The sequence below is a fragment of the Pinus tabuliformis genome, chromosome 1_2 (assembly GCF_031772625.1).
Source record: "Pinus tabuliformis cultivar Carrire ecotype Pingquan chromosome 1_2, CPIR1, whole genome shotgun sequence".
NCBI classification, from domain to species: domain Eukaryota; kingdom Viridiplantae; phylum Streptophyta; class Pinopsida; order Pinales; family Pinaceae; genus Pinus; species Pinus tabuliformis.
The window spans coordinates 26,137,705-26,156,312 of NC_142298.1; the positions used below are offsets into that span (position 1 = coordinate 26,137,705).

Genomic DNA, 18,608 nt, shown 5'->3' on the forward strand with positions numbered 1-18,608 from the left:
CCTAATTTATATGTTTATTTTGGAATAAATTTTTATAATTTTAATTTAATTATTAATAATTATTAAATAGATAAAAATTTAATAACACCTTGACCTTGAAGATAGACCATTAATCCTAAAGCTACACTGCAATTGAAACGAAACTGTTATCGTTCTTCCCCAATTGCTAAGACTAGAAAGCAAGTTAAACACTACCAAAGCACAATACAATGAACCAACACTACTCCAACACAGCGCAATCAATTGCAAATGAGCTTGCTTGGCTTTTATGCACGGATAGCAAATGAGCTTGCTCAGTTTTTATGCATTTATGCATGAGTAACGCAGGTGAGACATGCGCTATATATATAGACAAGGTAGCAGCGACCCACAAACATGAACCACGTGTAGTAGCATATGAAACACGGATGAAGCTCAGATAAGATTATAGTCTTTTCATGGTGCGCGGTGCGGAAAATTCCAGAGCTACATAAACCAGGACGCGGAGTAAGCTAATCCTGTTAAAAAGATTACTTGCGTGCCCTCTTTTGGCCATAAAATTGACATGAATGGGCAGAACTTCAGAATATAATAGTAGTTTTACTAGGGTTTAAATTTCGTATGTAACCAAGATTTCTCCAATTTTGATTCGATCCCAATCATCCATGTAAACTCCTACCAAAATTAGTAACTTAGGTGTGGCCACTCGATTAATTTGTTTTCCTCGAAGGATACAATTTTGTTGTGCATTAAATGCAATTTTTGTAAAGACCAACAACTCCACTTTACTCGTCTTTTCCTGCGACGGTCGTATTTGCCGGCCCCACGCTTCATAAATCTGGGATGCTGCAGGGAGTGTATGTTTCTAGGCGTTTCTTACGTGTCCATGTGATAGTTGTACAACGGATGTTGAAGTGTCTATATTAAAAAAACGAAAACAAAAAAATGGTTGCAGATAATATTCAAAAGATTTAGTTACTACCATATGCAACCCTTAAAACCCAAGATTTTAAAAGTGTAACATTGGATCATTCTGCTCAAGATGGGGTGGACAAACGTTAAATTGGCGGTTCTCGGGGTTATATCTCTCCACCACGCAGCACGCAAAGACGAGAGGCTCCATTATCATGTACTATTAGGGGAATCTAAAAGGTATTGGAGTAGTTTACCCAGGCGGTAGAATGGCCCGTTTTCCAGCACCGGCCGGAAAATCGTCCGGCTTCGGCCACCGGGAATGTCTCCACCCTCCACCACCCTCTTGGAGCTCTGCCACCCTCCTTCTCCGCTTCTCCACCACCCTCCCTGGCAATCCTGACATTCCCTGCCAGGGCCTGACAAGATATCGGATTCGAATCGCAGGGAATGGGGCCTGACATCCCCTGACAGACTAGCTATTGCAGCCGCGGTGTATTGTTCGGGGAGCTCCTTATTCCGGTTCCAATTCGAATTGTCACCCGCGCGCTGGTATTCATAATCATAACCCTGTTGCATAATCGCCAAGATTGCAATGCATAATTCCTGACCCGGAGAATCAGCGATATACCATAACTGAATTGAACAACCAAACCTTAGCCGGTCAATTCTTCTGGTCAGAAATTCTACAACAGCCTTCTGGAACAACTAATTCTGGTTTCTGAAACTAGTTTAACGAACACCAGGCGTGACTTCAGTCAGGAATACCATCTTCTCTGGTTTCTTTTCATTTATACATTGTTATTATTATTATCGTGCCTGAATGACAGTAAAATATCAGTATGTTCAGTTTGTCTCATTGCAATTCGATTGACTGTACTTGCAGAATTTCAAAACCTTTTGATGATTCTCTTTGCTTCTCCTTCTCAAGCCGAGAGAGATGCTTAACCAAGACCTTATCTAAACTCTGAAATAACTTATAAATTGGCTTCTGGCACAGCTGATAATTATGTGAGATGTGATAAGCCTATCCATCACTTAGCACTAAGGAAAATACTTGCCTGCACTTTAAATTGAAACTTCTTAAGATTCTTGATTGCTTCGTCAAGCATGGAGGCTTTGTCAGTCTGCCAGAACAAAAAATCCCATTAGAGGCAGTTAGCCTAATTCCATTATCAAGTCAGATTTATCTTAATCCACAAAATCTTGAGGATCTATATTAAAAATTGCAATCCTAAATCTCTCATCTTATCTGTAATAGTTGGGTTGTGAACAAGTATCCTGCTACACTGGACCAAAAAACCACGTGAAGGACCTTCATGAATTAAAGTTGTTTCTTACGCTTATTTTTTAAATTCTATAGGCAAACTGAAACTAACCTTATTAGAGTTCGGAATGAGATTCTGAAGGGCTTTCATTTTTTCGTTGATTCTATTCCTCCGCCTCTGTGTTACACACAATAAAGCAAATATCAGATCCAGAATAATTACATTGAAATAAAAATGAAGTATAACAGTCAAAGGCAGTCCCTGATACAGGATAACCGAGAGCATCCGCTGCAATGAAATAGAGACAAGAAGCTAGAAGGCAGCGTGGCCTGATCAGAGAGTGAACCGTTGTTAGAGACGCAAAGGATATCTCACTCGGGTTTACCCTGACCTTATTATAACCTTAATCTGACCAAAAAAGCAGAGATGCTTTATTGTGCTAGATTATCCCCTGTAAATTTTGAACATATTCTTTTGAATGTAAGATGTATTCTCTCAACGAAAATAGAAATGGGGTTGGGTACGACAGTCGAACCTTTTCTGATAAATTGTGAACTTCAGCTGCGCAGCTTCTTTTTGAAGAAGATGTCCCAGTAGAACACTATTTAAAATTTTCACCAGAATCTTCTCGCGCCTTCTGTAATTACATAAATTAAGTAATTGGCAAAAAGAATAACCTTCATTTTGTAGGAGGGTCGGGAAAGAAGGAAATCATTCATTTACAAGACGAGAGGGTTTGGGCATTCCTCAAACATTTCAGAAACAAGAATTGTAGTAAATATGAAAATCATGAATCAACTTCCATGTAATTTAAGAACCTTAAGTCTGTAATGACGCATCACTTTCCCCATTTAGAAAAGAAAAAGAAAAATGGAAAAGTATTCTCATTGGTAATAACATTTATGTTACAGAACCTGGGACAAAGCATAGTTACATGTGTCAGTGATTTCAGATTCAAAAAGACTGATGCCTGTAAATCTTTTACAGGAGAGCACAATCAAGTGTGAGTTTCGAAAGAAACAAAATGAAGTTGTTTCTTTCACTGCGGACTACCAAATGCTTCATTTGACATTGCTGCTACTGCCAACTTCTCTTTCTCAAGTTTTGAGACACGTTTGACCAAAATCTTACCTAGACCTTCCTCACTATTTTCATTATGGTGGTTTTGCTTTCTCTGCACTGGCTCAACAACGTCGGAGGCATTCTTCACTGCAAGAATCTCTTGTTCAAGCTCAGTTACATGCTCTAGGGGAATAATAATGAGGTCACTATCCAGGCTGTTGATGTTCAGAATATCAAATTTGCTCTTCATTTCGAGTGTCTTATTCTCAGTTGAAAATACATTTGTATCTCTGTTCTCTTTATCATATTCAGTGTCAATACCATCTAATGGATTCAAATCAATTTCCATGCTTTGTTTCTTGGACAATCCTGATTTTGGCTGATGCATCTTTGTATATTTTTCTCCTGTGGGAGTTAACTGTTCTCTTTCTGGCACATGGATCTTTTCAACCAAGATTTCATCCAAACCTTCAACATTGTGTTGTTCTGATTCTGCTAGTTTTGCTGGTTTTTCTGATACATGGATCATTAGTTCAGCATGCTTTATAATTTTTCTGCCAAGCTCAGAATTCGTAATGGAATTAGAGTTTGTACACATCTTACACTGCCCATCTTTCTTCGATGTCATCAGACCTGATAACGTGCTCAGGCTCACAATATCTCCATTAAAGCCCTTTGACAACAACTCACCAACTTGCTGATATAATTCCATGCTTTTCAATGTACTCATCTTGTGCAGTGCTTGATTTGGCAATGTCACGCCTAGAATCAAGTCCATCTCATGTGCAGTCTTCCTCTTTGGTGGCAATCCATTTGGAAAGTCATTGCATGTTGTCTCTATACTCGTTGAACAACCCTTCACTTTTGCAGGGATATTCTCAAGCAACCAAGGAATTTCAAGCAACAAGAGTTCAAGCAACCAAGGAATTTCCATTATTTTTAGGGCAAAAACATCGCCTCTTTAGAGATTTGGATCTTGATAGTATAAGATATTTGTCAAATATTTTATAGTGGGTCCTTGGAACTTGTTTTAAACCATAAAGAGATGTAATCAACCTAAATACCAAATGCTCCTTAACTTGTAACCTGGAACCCCTGTGTGTAGAGTACCAAGTACCCTTTCTACTCCATTGAGGTTACGGGTATCTTTCCAAGTACACACACAGTCTCCTTTTTATAAAGAGTAAGGGATGCATCTAAGCTCATGTCATTGCTTTTACATCAATACCTATAGCAGTCATGAAAACAAATTGAAGAGATATAATTCCATTCTCCATTATACCTGGTATACTTCCCTGATCAGTCAGAGCTGTCCAGAATGGCTACAGTCCAAAATGAAGCCTGAGGTTTCAACTTATTGAACTGATAGCCCATAGCTATCATTCCAGTGCAAAGACTCAGAGTGGATTTGTGTTTCATAAGTGGCTTAATATGAATTCTGTTTCAGGTGCTCTGTGAAGACTAAAATGTGCCAGTCGTCTTTACAAACCAGGGGATCTTTCTTCAGTTCTCTTGCTTTTCCAGAAGGAAAGATGGAACTCCATTGGCCTGTATGAAACTCCTCAAGGCCCCTTGTAACCATCTCCATGCTCGGAGTTCCGCTCCCTCTAGGAGCCATTAAATCTAGCTAGTTATTCTCATAGAACACAAACAATACTCATTCTATTTTACCATATATCTCAGCATGCCATTACTTATACTTGCATATAAAGACACATTACTTGATGTGATTGCTAATCTGCATATTGATGTTGGGCTAATAAAGAAATTGAAGTAAAATTGCTGTAAAGCATAGAACATACCATTGTTGCCTAAAATTAACAATAAAGAACTAAGAGACTAGTTTAAATCTAAGTGTCTAGCTAATAGAAGATATAAAATGAGGTGCAAGTAGTACAATGAGAGGAGTAGTAGTCTTAATTCGCATGCCAATCAAAATGCATAAGAGTGGTGACGTGAAGGGGTTTGATTTATGTCTTCTTTGCTTCATGTTTGTAGAGTTGTGATGTAAATGTACATTGTAGAAAGCCCTTTCATTCAAGTCTAGTCTTGCTTAGCGAATGGTGACCCTCAAAAAACATGGCCAACATTCATTGGATTGCATGAATTCATGTTATCAAAGGAATATTTCCTTTAAGGAATACCTTGTTGAAAGTGAATGAGGCAAGAAGCAACATCTTAAAGGAAATGCTTGCATCCCAAATTTTTTGCATCCTTTTGTGCTATTTATTTTTGTCATTATTGAGTGATTGATATTTTAGACCTCAAAAAAAGCATAAAAGAGGTTTTATATTTACATATATGTTGAATAACTTGCTAAGATTGAAATTTTGGTTTTGATGTCCTTGCATATTGTATTACCAGATTAGTTCAAAATGGGCAAGCGAAAAAAATGGCAATATATCATGGATCTTGAGGTGCAAGACCTCAAAGGCAAAATGACTTTTTCTAGTAAAGACTTGGTTTGGGCAGAAATAAATACAAAAAACAATGGTATTGATCGTGTTGCTGTAATCCCGTTACGACGAGTTGCTGACTTTATCAAAGGAGAGGAAGAAAATCTTATGGCTCCATGTAAATTCGTACGAAAAACAAAGGGTAAACCAAAAGAAAGATTTACTGTTGCATTGCAATATGATATGTGAGTATTTAAAATATATATTGTTTAGATCTTTTGAAACCACGGTTATCTTTCTTTGTATGTACTAACAATTTAAATTTTTGGTTTAGTTATCATTGTTCATTTGGCCTAGAGGACAAATGAGGAAATCTTTCAGCTAAACGAAGGACCTCATTTGTGCAGAAGAGGGGTTGCCAATGCCACTTTATTGTGAAAGTTATGCATGAAATTCCTGATAGAGAAATATTAACTTTCATTATGTATGAACATGAAGATGGGGAAGGTTGGGCTTGTCATGGTCAATGTGACACTTCAGGTGAGACCAGGGCCTTGCTTAGGCCAAAGCTTTCGAGGGACATTGTTGCATATGTAGAGAGTTGTTTCTTTTTGGGAGTGCCTATTGATGTAGTGTATAGAACACACATTAAGAGATATGTTGACATCGATGTGGCAACTTGAGATAGAGATTTCTTCTTATGCAGGAAAGATATTGTAAACATTTATAATAGGTTAGCGAAGGGAAATTATCAACTTCACAAAAAGGATGAAATGAGTGTAAACCTTTGGTATCAAAAGCATCGTGAAGATTTTTTCTTTTACCAAAAGCCCAATGGTGTGGAGGTCCCTTTTATAATAGGGATTCAAACAAAGTGGATGTTGGAGACAATGGTCAAGCTATTGCACAATAGCTTAATAGCCATGGATTCAACATTTAACACAAACAAATATGGGGTAAGTCAGATGCCAATGATTTATTGAATATATTTATTTAAGTTGTATCCATTCAAAATGATTAATAACTTGTATTTGAATTTATGTAATGTTGAAAATGACAGTATCAGTTGTATACACTCGTGGCATTTGATGAACAACAAAGCGGGGTGCCTGTTGCATGGGTCGTGGCATCACGAAACACATCAGATGATATTTCAATATGGTTGGAGCAGCTCATGCGCAAGTGTTTCCAAACCCGTCCTGATTGGAAAGTCAATGCTATCATGGTTGATGATGCACTGGCTGAAATCAATGCCTTGAGGTAACTTTAACATTGTCATGATATAACCAAACTTGAATTTTTTCTAAAAATACCACACTAAAATGCATTGAATATGGCAGGAGGATCACAGGTTGTGATGTGATCTTATGCGTTTGGCATGTACGGAGGGCTTGGTTGAAAAATGTCAATCGGTTGGCCACTAGTTCCATAAAAGCCAAAGAGATGTTCAGTGAGTTAGGTTTCATCATGAAACACACTCTCAATTATGAAGTGGAAGATGCAATCAATCAATTTTTTATCAAGTTTGCAGATGAAGAGAAGTTCTTAGACTATTTCAACAAGAATTGGGTCACTGGAGATAAGATTCGTAAGTAAACATTTTTTTCATATTATATGCATTTTTTTCTTTTATAAAGGTGATATAGTGAGACTGACATCGTTCTATTTGCAATTAGGTATGTGGGTGAAAGGTTGTCGGGAGTTTCCTCATGCAAATCAGGAGACCAATATTGCTGTTGAGTCATACCATTGTTACCTAAAAACAACATTTCTATCTGACAGAAGGAAAAAATGTGCCCGGAGGATGGATTGGTTATTGCATATGCTACTAACAACAGTTGAAACTTGTTATCGGTTCAAGGAAATCTTAAAAGAAGAAGGATTTCTAAACAACTACAAGAGAGAAAAGCAGCTAGAATCATCAGTGGAACGAGCAAGAAAAATTATGGATACTGATTGTTGTCCTCATGAGAACATAACCCATTCTTATTGGGTGAGAAGTCAGACAGATCGAGGTAAAAAATACCTTGTCACCTGGTATCGTAAGGATTTTATAACGTGTGAATGTCCATGGTCTATCCGTGGAAACATTTGCAAGCATGCCATAAAGGTTAATTGGTTGTATTTCCAATCGGATAATTCAAATCCATTGCTTCATCAGCATGCAGAGGATAACATATGCAATGAACCACCTGAGATCAATATAGAGCCTCAAAACCATGATGAAGATGTCGATGCTACTCTTATGGCCACAAATGTTGTTGATGCAGATGACGAGGCACTTCATTTAGCAAGGGAGGAGTTGTTTAGCTATACATATCTCATTTTAGATAATCCTCCTATTACTTTGGCGAAGACAATCCAGTTGACTGATATGCTTTACAAAATGTTGAATGAAGCCAATAATTTGCACATTACTGATTTTGACTTCACACCTAGATTGGAATATCTTGATCCATCTTTGAAGAGGAAGAAGAGTTTCCTTAGCCCCACAAAGAAAAGAAGAAGCAACAGAAAAAACAATGGTTTGGAAATTGATTTAAATGTTGATCCATCAGAATATGAACCATTTGAGTTTCGGTACCTCAATAAGCGAGGACGTCATAGATCAAATAATGTCGTCTCTATGGTTCCAGGTTAGTTTCATTTGTTGAATAGAGTCATGATTTTAGATTTAAGTATTTAATCATCACTATAATTTAACATGTGGTATGTTTATTTTTACAGCAATGCAAAAATCCCCAACCATGGCGATAACCCAAGACCAAAGGGAGATGCAAGACCATCCAACCTTACTTGCCATGCCAGGTACATTTGACACTCTTTCATTGTGTGTGCACATATATCTTGATGCTCTAGAAAATTTCTTTGCGATAACATTTGATATTTTTCTAGGTAACTATAGAATAAGTGGAGAAGCATCATCTTCTACCATGACTGATCATCTAGAGAAGGACATCAACTCTAGTGGGAATCAATGAGGTATGCACAAAGAATAGATAAGCTAGGTTATTATGGCATCGTGAGGTGGCCCTTTATCATATGATAAGTATATTTATGTTTTCCCATTGTTATGTTGTTATAAAAATACCTTTTTCATAATCTGTTCATGGACATAATCTGTTCTCCTAAAGTTCATGAAACTTTGTGTTTTGACATGGAATGTTGGATTGTTTCAGAAGGTTCTAGGTACATTGAGAACATGGGTGCCTGCAAAATTTGAGGAAAGTTTGAGCCTTCATCAGTGCAATATTAAAAATATGGGTGCCTCATGAGCACCGAGGAATGTTTGAGCCCTCATCAATGCAAAAGTAAAAGTTCAATTATATGCCACTACTCTCCTGAAGTTTCATGAAATTTTGAACTTTGACATAGAATGTCGAGTTAATTCACATGACTCTGTAATTGTTCGAAAAATTGAATTGTTGGTTCATTTTATTGCAATGTTTCTATATTTTCTCACGTAATTGGTCTAACACTGCAAACTAAGCTGTAACAATTTTGTATACACACCACAATTTGTGAATGAATTAGTGTTTTGAACATCAATCTAAATTGTTCTTCAAATATATTCTCAAATGTTAGATCTGTTATATGATCAAAAAAAATCTAATTTTATTTACGGTGTTCATATTTAAGAAAGAAGCTCTTGGGTTCATAGCATCTTGATGTGCAGTTTTCTGAACCTGTTGCTTTTGAACCAAGTCAACCTGAAACGTGCATTCTTATTTATTCTAATGCTTCAATTATGAACTCTGTTACCAACTGCACAACCAACTTTTCCATGAGTTCTAAAAACATGAAGCAAACAAGACACAAATCAAACTCCTTATTTGGAATTTTGAAGCCTGATTTGGTACTTTTGAAGAAGATTACAAACTTGCCCATGCCCAGGTATGATACCACTTGAAAGCTTGGTATTGCATATTCAAGTGTCAATGTTTGATAATTGGGTGCTTGTGTGAATTTATTATCTTAACATCATGGATCTGCGTATCATATATTTGTTTAGATGGACATAATGAATCACTTCTAGAGGCTACAATTTCTTTTTTCTCCTTGTAAACAAATAAACCCTTACATCCATACCAACCAATACATTATGCATCCTGTCCTTACTCTATAACCTTCAATAGTTACATAAATAAAAGTTTGAAGTTTTATAAAGTACACAAATAAAAAATATGTCCATACCAACCAACACATTTGTCTCCTTTACATAAGAAATCATGGTGCTGTCCATGCTTTTGATGCATTCCTCCTGTCATTTGTGCTGTAGATGATCCATCCTCTTGTCAATTAATGACTTGAACCACTAACTTGACACTGCTTCATTGTGCACTATGACATTTTTATCTAACTTCTTCGAAAAATGAGGAACTAATGTATACAAGCACTGTATATGCAAGCACTATATATGCAGAGTATACAAGCACTGTATGCAAGCACCGTATATGCAGAGTTTAGGGCATTAGTGGCTTTATAACTTATGCTACAACTAATTGACAAAAAACAATTTTAGGGAAGAAAAATTTGGCTGTAAGTTCTAATAATCAAAAGCAAATAGTTTCTATTCTATGAAGCCTGATTTGGTACTTTTGAAGAAGATTACAAACTTGCCCATGCCCAGGTCTGATACCACTTGAAAGCTTGGTATTGCATATTCAAGTGTCAATGTTTGATAATTGGGTGCTTGTGTGAATTTATTATCTTAACATCATGGATCTGCATATCATATCTTTGTTCAGATGGACATAATGAATCACTTCTAGAGGCTACAATTTCTTTTTTCTCCTTGTAAACAAATAAACCCTTACATCCATACCAACCAATACATTATGCAACCTGTCCTTACTCTATAACCTTCAATGCTTACATAAATACAAGTTTGTAGTTTTATAAGGTACACAAATAAAAAATATTTCCATACCAACCAACACAGTTGTCTCCTTTACATAAGAAATCATGGTGCTGTCCATGCTTTTGATGCATTCCTCCTGTCATTTGTGCTGTAGATGATCCATCCTCTTGTCAATTAATGACTTGAACCACTAACTTGACACTGCTTCATTGTGCACTATGACATTTTTATCTAACTTCTTCAGAAAATGAGGAACTGATGTATACAAGCACTGTATATGCAAGCACTGTATATGCAGAGTATACTCTGCACTGTATATGCAGAGTATACAAGCACTGTATATGTCTCATATTTTATGGAGAAGAATTAGCAACTGTGGAGTATATATCAGATTTCAAGGCATTGGGTCAGCAATCAACTGTGGATCTAATTCAGATTTGAAGCATTCCATTTCATCATTTCCAGATTTCCTATAACACGCCAGAGATTGTTTTATTTTTAGTTTATTGTTAGGATTTCATTCCTTAAAGCTAGTAGCTTTATTTCTCTGTAAAGTTGATCATTTTCAATGTAATAGGGGTTGGCTTTCCGGCCAAAGGGAGTAGTCTACCAAAAATCAAAGAAAAGGGTGTTGATTGCTTTGCTAAACAAAATCTAACCCATGTAGCATGCTTACAATAAATCCTCACTTAATTATATTATATGACTTGTCAAGATCAAATTCAAGGAAGTGAGCCTTCTTACTCATCTCCCTGGATAATATTATTTCTTATGATTTTGGAAGCTTGCGACTTGAATCATTTTCTTAAAATGTTAGTAATAACCTTGTGGGAGACATTGAGGAGGGTTATAGGCCTCTAGCCTCAAATTTCTTGGCATAGTAACATACTACAATGTTGACATCATCATAGTTTTATATCATCTCCTGACACAAATGATTGGGAAATATAGAAAATATATTTTGTTAAATATTGATTGAATCTCATATCAAGGTTATAGTGTCTAAGTCACCTTTATGAAATTGTTGAAGTGATTTGCCTCTCCATCAACAAACTCTGGTTGATCAAAGACATGTTCACATATTTTAGAAACCTAAATGTGAGAACTAGATTGAGATTAAATGAAGATGTTCAATTCTGTGTACAGTTTCACCCGTTGCTTATATACTTGTTTTAGTCCTTTTTAGCATTCAGTGAGTGAATTAGTGATCTAAGGTACCTTTTCTTTTCTTTTCTACTTTGCCTTATGGACCAGCATTGATCTCTTTTATATTTTCCTATGAATGGCTTGACATTGGTAATTCAACTATATGAATGAGTTATAGCTCATATTTAGCATGGCTCTTATTGATTTTGTCTGTATATCATTTAGTTGTGGCATGGTAATAGAATACAGTTATTTTCTTTTCTAAAGCATTAAACAAAGAGAGTGATTTGGTCAATAAATGAGAAATTTTGAATAATAATTCTAACGGTGCATCCATTTTCTATGGCTTCATTTCAAGCTTAAAAAGTGTATGTTGTAAATTTGTAACTTCCTTTTGTATCTATACCCTACATCTCTGGAAGGGTAGGAATGGAAGTGAACAGATTCTTGAAATCTGCAAATGAATCTTCAGAGGAACAAACAGTGTTGTAGTGGGTAATAGACTGTCAAAGGATTTGATAAAGTCTGCGGATGAACCAACAATGTTTTGGAATGTATTAAGTGAAAAGCAAAGCTATGTGAGCCGGAGGGGAGCCATCGAAAGCTAGACACACAAACCCGTGGCGCCTCTATGTATTTTGAATCTACTCCTTTGGGCACTCATTTTGTAGTTCATGTTTCAAAATCACCTGATGCTTTAAACAAGCAAAATGCTCGAGATTTAATTTGAGTTACTCTTTCTCAAGGGAGAATACTCCTCCTGGTAAAAGAAAAAGGTGTTGTGTGACAATAGATAGGTGGAAAAATTTGCGTTGTTTAAAGGATCTCTGACAGATTTTCAGGGAACAACTTCATGTCTCAGATTTTATGGAGAAGAATTACCAACTGTGGAGTATATATCAGATTTCAAGGCGTTGGGTCAGCAATCAACTGTGGATCTAATTCAGATTTGAAGCATTCCATTTCATCATTTCCAGATTTCCTGTAACATGCCAGAGATTGTTTTATTTTAGTTTATTGTTAGGATTTCATTCCTTAAAGCTAGTAGCTTTATTTCTCTGTAAAGTTGATCATTTTCAATGTAATAGGGGTTGGCTTTCGGGCCAAAGGGAGTAGTCTACCAAAAATCAAAGAAAAGGGTGTTGATTGCTTTGCTAAACAAAATCTAACCCATGTAGCATGCTTACAATAAATCCTCACTTAATTATATTATATGACTTGTCAAGATCAAATTCAAGGAAGTGAGCCTTCTTACTCATCTCCCTGGCCAATTTGATGCTCTGCAAGGTGATAATATTCTTTCTTATGATTTTGGAAGCTTGCGACTTGAATCATTTTCTTAAAATGTTTGTAATAACCTTGTGGGAGACATTGAGGAGGGTTATAGGCCTCCAGCCTCAAATTTCTTGGCATAGTAACATACTACAATGTTGACATCATCATAGTTTTATATCATCTCATGACACAAATGATTGGGAAATATAGAAAATATATTTTGTTAAATATTGATTGAATCTCATATCAAGGTTATAGTGTCTAAGTCACCTTTATGAAATTGTTGAAGTGATTTGCCTCTCCATCAACAAACTCTGGTTGATCAAAGACATGTTCACATATTTTAGAAACCTAAATGTGAGAATTAGATTGAGATTAAATGAAGATGTTCAATTCTGTGTACAGTTTCACCCATTGCTTATATACTTGTTTTACTCCCTTTTAGCATTCAGTGAATGAATTAGTGATCTAAGGTACCTTTTCTTTTCTTTTCTACTTTGCCTTATGGACCAGCATTGATCTCTTTTATATTTGCCTATGAATGGCTTGACATTGGTAATTCAACTATATGAATGAGTTATAGCTCATATTTAGCATGGCTCTTATTGATTTTGTCTGTATATCATTTAGTTGTGGCATGGTAATAAAATACGGTTATTTTCTTTTCTAAAGCATTAAACAAAGAGAGTGATTTGGTCACAAAATGAGAAATTTTGAATAATAATTCTAACGGTGCATCCATTTTCTATGGCTTCATTTCAAGCTTAAAAAGTGTATGTTGTAAATTTGTAACTTCCTTTTGTATCTATACACTACATCTCTGGAAGGGCAGGAATAGAAGTGAACAGATTCTTGAAATATGCAAATGAATCTTCAGAGGAACAAACAGTGTTGTAGTGGGTAATAGACTGTCAAAGGATTTGATAAAGTCTGCGGATGAACCAACGGTGTTTTGGAATGTATTAAGTGAAAAGAAAAGCTATGTGTTTATTTTAACAAGTAATATTCATATTTCTAATTTTTTATTTTTATTTGGAAATGGAATTTTAGATTCTACTATGCCCGTCATATTGAAAATATTGTTAATTTTCTAGTATCTTTATTTGGGGATATTACAATCTTCCTCTAGCTTTAAATTTCCTCCCACTAGATCTCTCATCATTTCACTCCTTAGAGTGACCCCTAGTCATTAAAGTTTTTGAATCAACATTTATTTCAAAAGGTCTTCTCCTCATCTCATCTTGTAGCCACTAACCTATAATCTCATCCATCTTGAGATTTCTACCTCTGTAGCTCCACCAATCGAAACTATCAAACTCTTCCAAGAATTCAGAAGACTACAAAGAAAAATCTATGCATCATTTCTCTTCATTTTCTTCATCACCAATGGTCAAGAAGATTGATCAAGCCATTAGAGGCATTAATTTGATATATAACGCTGTCACCATCCTTCATCTTTAGAGCATATAACTTCTTCCATGGGAATATCAAATTCATGAGGAGTCTAGCCTGATACAATAAGCCAAGCTTATCCCAACTCTTCTTTATTGTAGCTTCTCCTAACACATCCATTAACATAGAATTTGATATATCAAGACCAATCAAGGCCATGACCTTATCATTCATCTTGCCCCAGTCCTCCTACTTCACGATGTCAGACTTTGTGTCCTTCATACTGATTTCTACTCTCTTTCAATAAGAAAATATTCCATCTTCAACCTCCATAAATGGAAGTTGTGGCCATAGAATTTATTGATCTCTAAATGTCTAGATGTCATTTCTCCTACCACATATATCTTATTAGCCTCTCACTGAAGCTAGCTACCTCAAAATAATCACTACTACAACAACACAACATTGGCCAACTTGAGCTTCTTTACCTAGAAAATGAGATTTCTCTAGCTTTCTAATCAAGACCTCAAAACAAGGCCTCAAGAACCCAAGATTCTGCAAACCAAGCTTCTTCAACTTGGCAACAAAGATGTCCCCCTTTGAAACCAACAACCACTTGATACTAAATTGTTTTACCTGGAGAGCAACCTATAGCAATTAGAGAAGAATCTACAGCAGAAAAATTGTGAAGATAAATAGGAAATTCAAAATATTTAAAACTATACCAAAGAAGTACATAAAGCAACAAGGATTGTTTTTTTAATATAGAGGGAACAGATGATTGTTCACCTTTTTTTCTATAAGGAATGTACAAACATTGAAACAATGTCGCCCCTAAAATCAGAAATACAATTGGGAAACAACTTTGTTTCTGAAGCACAAGAATGCAAGCCAGAGATTTCTTTATGCATTTCATATACAATGGAAACTGCTAGTTACACAGATAATGTAACTCGGCATATCTTCACACTTGAAAGAAACTCAACACACACTATTATTTTTTTGTGACTTGTAAATATAATTTAAACATCAGAGAAGAAATTCTCCTCTAAATTTACACTCTCTGTTGTATCAGATAATCAAGCCATTTGCTGAGATGAAAAACTGGGTCAACTGAAGAAAAATAACTACATTTTGTTGCATCAAATACTCTTTGAAGATTAGTAAAACTGCACACAGTTTGTCTACACTCAGCAATCATAGACTTTAGATCTGTTAGACTTTTTTTCTAATATATCAAAAGGAAAACTCCAAGCTCTGTATCTCTGGAACTCCAGCTCTTAGTCTGTTTGAAGAGGAAGTAAATCATCATTGGCCAGTCCAATAAACAAGAAGACATGGATCATGCACCAACGAACCAAAATAAATATGTTTTTTCAACAACAGTTACTCCATGAATTGTTTTAATTACACACACCTTTCAAGCTGTTGCTGCTAACAGTGAAAGTGGTGATGTTCTATCCAGTGTGAAAACTAGCCTACCATCTGAGCTTCTGTTAGGATGTGAGATAGCAATAGATGAACCATGCTTGTATGAAGAAAATGAAACAATGAATTCATCAACATTTTCAGTTCTTGTAGGTGTGTCTGCCGAAGGAGGTTCAGAAGGTGGCACAGGATGTGCTTTATCGCCTGCAAGCATTTGCACTACTTCTCTCATACTAGGTCGAGCTTCGGGATGAGGATGGGAACCGAGCAAACCCAGTTCAAGAATGAGCCCAACTTCTTCAATAGGGTACTGATTAAGAAGTCTACGATCAACTGTTTCCAAAAGCTTTCCCTTGGAATGCAACTCTCGAACCCAGTCAACCAAAATTAATTCTTCGGGAGACATCTTCGGCTCAATGGGTCTTCTTCCACAAGCCACTTCAAGCAATAAAGCCCCAAATCCGAACACATCAGTGCTTGTTGTGGCCTTACCAGTATGAGGAAGCTCTGGAGCAAGGTATCCAATAGTTCCAACTACATGGGTGGTGTGAGGATTTGAACCATGTTCATATAAACGAGCAAGCCCAAAGTCCCCTAACCTGCCATTCAAATATGCATCTAATAATACATTGCTTGCTTTGAAATCTCTATGGACTACTGTCTGCTCCCATTCTTCATGAAGATAAAGCAAAGCCGAAGCAACCCCTTTCAAAATTGTATACCTCTGTGACCAAGTCAACATATTCTGTGTGCTCTCAAACAAGAGCTTGTCAAGGCTACCATTTGGCATGTAATCATAGATAAGCAGAAGCTCTTCCTTATACCGACACCAACCTTGAAGCTGAACTAAGTTCCTGTGCCTCAGGCGGCCAATGCTTGCAATCTCTGCAATAAATTCCCTCACCCCTTGCTTGGATTCATGCGAAACCCACTTCACTGCAACTTCCCGCCCAGTGCTGGGAATAACGCCCTTATAAACCCTGCCAAAACCTCCAAACCCCAACAACTGTTTTTCCCTAAATCCCTTTGTGGCCACTTTAATTTCACTGTAGGGGAATCTATGAGGACCATATTCAAGCTCCCATTCTTCAATCACCTCACTCTGTCGAATCCCCCTAATAAGGTAAACTGCTGCCAGACTTGCAAGAACTGTGATACTTACGGCAGCTATGGATACCTCAACTATGAACCTTCTAGTCTTCACCATAGAATTTGCAGATGTAATCTGAGGAAGCTTTGAGAGTTCAAGGTCCTGTGCAGGCCCATTCATCCTGAAACTCCATCCGAGAAGGCGATGAGCACTAGAAAGCAGCCCTGTGGATGCTGAAAACCCAACATACATATAATCAAGAAGGATATCTGAGAGGTTAACATGAATAGATATCAATGGACGATTAGGCTTGGTCATCCCCCCTGGTACAAAACTTACATTAAGCCTATTCTCTGCACCATCAAAATCTATCCAACACTGAATACTCTTATGATATTTCAGATTAAATCCCTGAACTGTCCCATTACCAGTTTTGTACCCAGCTGTCATGGACATATTTGATATCAGACTGTTGATATCAATACCCACATGGTTATCATCAATATCCCCAAACTCAAAATCCTTAGAAGTATCAAACTCCACCGCAAATGTATGATTATAATCCTTCCCATTGCTGGAAGCATTGAAGAGGCCAAGGTACTGACTGGTCAAAGTTCTGTGCAATTCCTTAAACGGGGACAACAGAAAGGCTATACCGTGACCTCCAAGAGTTGGGTACCGTGGGACAATGGACATAACGAAGGTCGTACTGAAAGAAAGAGTGGAATTATTCGAAAAATTCTTGAAGCGTAAAGGAAACGGATAAAGGGCATGGCCCAACATCAACTGTGTGACATTTGTGAGCTCTAGGACTCCTGCAGGATTGATGTTCGCCATTCCATCCAGGTTGAGATTGCTGTTTCTGAATCCATTGTAAACAAAATTGTCGAATTGGGCCAATGCAAAAACAGAGTTCAAACAAAGAAAAAAGAGCCATGAAAACATCTAGGGCATTCGATGAAACGACTTTGCCTGATGAGATACAGGATGGTGGTAAGCCAGCACAGTGGAATCACAGAGCAGAGTGGAATCGCGCGGGAGTGACAATTCGAATTGGAACCAGATCGGAGTAGCCTATTAGGGGATGTCAGGCCCCATTCCCTGATCCGAATCCGATTTTTTGTCAGGCCGTGGCAGGGAATGTCAAGATTGCCAGGGGAGGGTGGCGGAGAAGCGGAGAAGGAGGGTGGTGGAGCTCCAGGAGGATGGCGGAGGGCGGAGACATTCCCGGTGGCCGGAGCCAGACGATTTTCCGGCCGGTGCCGGAAAACGGGCCATTCTACCACCTAGGTAGACTACTCCAAAGGTATTTTGGTTATGTTAGGAGGAAAGGTGGAATTTATTTCATTGTCGAAAGTTAAAGTGATGAATTTTGGGATGGGAGCCGGGGTTAAATTTCACACATGTATACTTGTTTTTTTGTTTTTTTAAACGTTAAATATTATTGGTTTCTAAATCTACACGTCATTGTTGATTGGCCAATAATTTTTGAAAATATCATATTAACGAGCGTATTCAAAATTGACCAGTTTTATATATATATATATATATATATATATATATATATATATATATATATATATATATATATATATATATATATATATATATATATATATATACATACACTGCATACTGCAGTGATGGTATGATGGTACTCGGATGAGAATCATCCCACCTTGGTACAAAGAAACGAGAGACACTGGAGGTTGGAGCCTGGAGCTATTAATGGCACGCCGCATGGATGATGAGGGTGGTAATGCGGAATGGTTTTGTCAGCGAATAAAAATTAATTTTGA

At 36.8% G+C, this 18,608-nt stretch overlaps 1 pseudogene; it reads right to left on the bottom strand.

Moving 5' to 3' along the window:
- Positions 1-15,711: 15,711 nt before the first annotated feature.
- On the bottom strand, positions 15,712-17,754 carry LOC149204163 (L-type lectin-domain containing receptor kinase S.4 pseudogene; annotated as a pseudogene).
- Between the last annotated feature and the right edge of the window lie 854 nt (positions 17,755-18,608).